The sequence below is a fragment of the Papaver somniferum genome, chromosome 9 (assembly GCF_003573695.1).
Source record: "Papaver somniferum cultivar HN1 chromosome 9, ASM357369v1, whole genome shotgun sequence".
NCBI classification, from domain to species: domain Eukaryota; kingdom Viridiplantae; phylum Streptophyta; class Magnoliopsida; order Ranunculales; family Papaveraceae; genus Papaver; species Papaver somniferum.
In genome coordinates, this window is record NC_039366.1 from 28,063,916 (window position 1) to 28,067,199 (window position 3,284).

The window sequence follows — 3,284 nt, forward strand, 5'->3', positions numbered from 1 at the left end:
ATCCCTGTTAATGCCATTTATTTACCACTGTACCAATGAATATAAGAATACATAAAAAGTTGTAACAAAACAGTTTGGATGCAATTGCCTTGCTGTAAACGGGTTAATGGTGGTACTATGGGCAGCTATTTCCCTCAAGAATACTGTTAGTTTGTCCCCTAAGCTTATAATACATTATTGTAGCTTAGATAGGATGTGTTTGCACGGTCTCATTTTTTGTTCTAAGGCTTTGTATAGCTTCTTTGTTCTAATGTTTTGTAATAGCTTCATTTTTGTTAAGAATTGACTGTGTAGCAATAGTTTTATAACCATTAATATACTCGAGGAAAACGTATTAGTCGTCCTAAAGTGGCTATTTAGCTGTCATATATTTGAGGAAAATCTTATTAGTCGTCCTAGAGTTGATATCTAGATGTCGTCGGAAAGTCTTATTAGTCGTCATAGAGTGGATATCTAGAAGTCTTCGGAAAGAGTGCGCATTATAAGATTTTTCCTAATCTGTCACCCGGTTAGATTTTGTTTTGTGTTTCATATTTTATTAACTAACCCTTCGGTAATTGGTGGTTGTAGTATTACTCGGTTAGATCAATACCATGGGTATGAGTACTTCTCTCTCACTCTAGCAAAAATCTAGGTTGTGACAGAGAAAAAAGTGAAGGCTGGAAAATTCAAGTGTTCTGTTGAGATATTGACTGAGGGTTTGATGTCTTTATAGCAAAAACTGAAAGGAAGGTAATACATAATAAACTTTATCATATTTTAAGATTATTGTCGCAATAACTATGCATACCAATCTCAGTTTCACTATGTAATGTAGTAATATTGTTGTAAAAAATCCCATGTATGCGTGAATCTATTGCAATTGTGACAACAGTTTCCTACATATATGTAAGCGCTTCAAAAGTATTATTTGCAGCATTACCTATTACTACATATTGCCGAAATAACAAAAGATTATCTAAAAATGATTGCAATAGACAACTGTTCATAATCTTAGTTGTTTCCAATTGTTCTCTTTTCTTTTTATGTTAATTCTGAACTGTTGTTTATGTTATTGGCAATGTATCAGGATTTAGGATATACATATTATCTGCATGAAAATTAACTCTTATAATTGGGTGTGTGCGCTAATGAATGCGGCAATGAGAGCTGATGTGTACTGATTTGGTTCAAGAGAATTGATTGCTACAAGTTCTATTATGGCACGAATTTGCCAGTCATGTGCTAATGTATATGTTGGGTACCTTTCATTTTATATATCAATACTTCTTTAGATAAAGGGGAATGGTAATGCTGACGTGTCGAAAGCAGATTCAATTTTAAGTTTGCTGTAAATATAGAGTGCCACGTCAGCACAGCAGTTTATTTCACAGAATCCATGCGTCTTTTGGTTAAAAGACGGAACCTAAAATAACTGTCTCGGACTGTATGAGAAGAGACGCTGCTCTTGCACGCCTTTGGGCTTTAGACATGACTATTCAGTATATATATAATAATGTATGCCGAATGCAAATCACTTATCAATACAACAAAACCCTCATCATGGTGATCGAAGAAATATTGAGGATTCCATTTAGGAAATCCCAACACTGCCAAACAGGTTAGATAGTTTTCCCTTTTTTTTTTCTTTAAATTTTGAAGAGATATAATTCTGCCAAATGTCTTTAATGTAGATTACAAATTCTTTAACAAGTTGTGGGTTTTCTGAATTGGATCTGTGTTTGATGATTAGGTCGATTTAGTTGGAGGTTATAATGATGCTGGTGATCACGTAAAATATGGATGGAGTTCACTGTAACAATGCTTTCATGGAGAGTAACTGCGTCTGGATTATTTTATTTTTTTGCCAACTCTGATGAATATGAAGACATTGTCATTATAGCTCATACTTACATAAATGTTCTGGACTATGGTTTGTATACAATGAATTTGTTTAATCAGCATTTTAGGAAAAGTTTTGACAACAGTTCTAAAATTAGATTATGTTTAAGGTAGGAGATGGTTTCATGTTTATCATTATTGTAGGCAGTGACCGGAGATGGTCTTATTGCAGAGATCGGAGAGGTAAAATGGATAAATTGTGGGTTTCTATAGAAGAAATGCGATGAAGGGAGAAAACGAGTTTCTATCATTGATTACTTTCTCGCCTTTGTACAAGTTTCTATCATTGTCTTTACAAGTTTCTTTATTAGGCTTCGACCTGTTTTCCAACTTTGTTGTCTGTTGAATGCATGTTTAGAAAGTGGAGCAGTATCTCAGGTGCTTGGTTAGATATATGAATTTTACCTTTTCCAAAAAACGAAGTGGAGTATTATGTTTGTGGTGGAGGTGCCGGGAATATCCGTACCCTTAAACACCAAATCCGTAATAATGATCATATTATTAATTAATATGATTTGTTCTAAAGAAAACTACATTCCATATTATGTTTGCAATTTCATTTGAATCATATTTTAATTAATTGGTTTTACTGTTCTTTGTGTGTATTTGTTTGATGCCAGTCAAAGGCATTTTTGGAAACGTTTAGTAATGCTAGAAAGGTAAGGAATGATAACTCTGACAAGAGTTCTTAGTGAAATTTTTTGATGTTTGCATCTCACATGGTTTCCATATTCATCTTTTTTTGTTTGTACGTATATCTATGAGGAGGCCGTTTTCACGTTGTTATTTTGTTGTGTGCAGTCGTTTTGGCAAATTAATCTGTTGACATCCACTTTGACAAGAGTATTATGGTACTGCAGTTAGAAGCCACCTATTGGAATGATCAAATGTAGTTTAGATTACTGACCCAGAAAGGAATTTGCGATGCTTCTATTATGTGCAGGTATGGCAAGGTCTATAAGAAAAATAACAAAAGTTTCCCAAAGATTCTTAATTAAACCAAGCTGTACGTCATTCGTTCGCAGCCATTCGCAGGTGTGGTTGTGATACCAAGCACAATTGAAAATCACTAACATATACCGAGTGCTCCATCAAGCCTGTAACAGAAGTTGGATGTAGAACAATGACGATTTTGTGATAGAACAAATTTCCAGTTCAAGTTTATGTAGGATTATATTTGTCTTTTCGGACAACAGATTATGCTGCAATGAATTAAGCTTTCACAATTTCAATTTCACTGTCGCGTGTTACGTCTTCGCTGCTTTTTACTTCCCGACCATCTACCACATTGTTCTTATATCATATTAATATCCAACGATAATGTTACGTGTCGTTGTTTGTGAAGGTATTCATGGGACTCATGAAATGTGGGCTATGTATGCAGTTTCAACAAAGTATTGGTA

At 34.3% G+C, this 3,284-nt stretch overlaps 1 long non-coding RNA gene across 1 annotated transcript; it reads left to right on the forward strand.

Moving 5' to 3' along the window:
* The first annotated feature begins 588 nt into the window (after positions 1–588).
* On the forward strand, positions 589–2,253 carry LOC113313909. The gene is made up of 3 exons (XR_003342122.1): positions 589–732; positions 1,070–1,600; positions 1,733–2,253. It is a non-coding gene; the product is annotated as an uncharacterized LOC113313909 (long non-coding RNA).
* Positions 2,254–3,284: the final 1,031 nt, after the last annotated feature.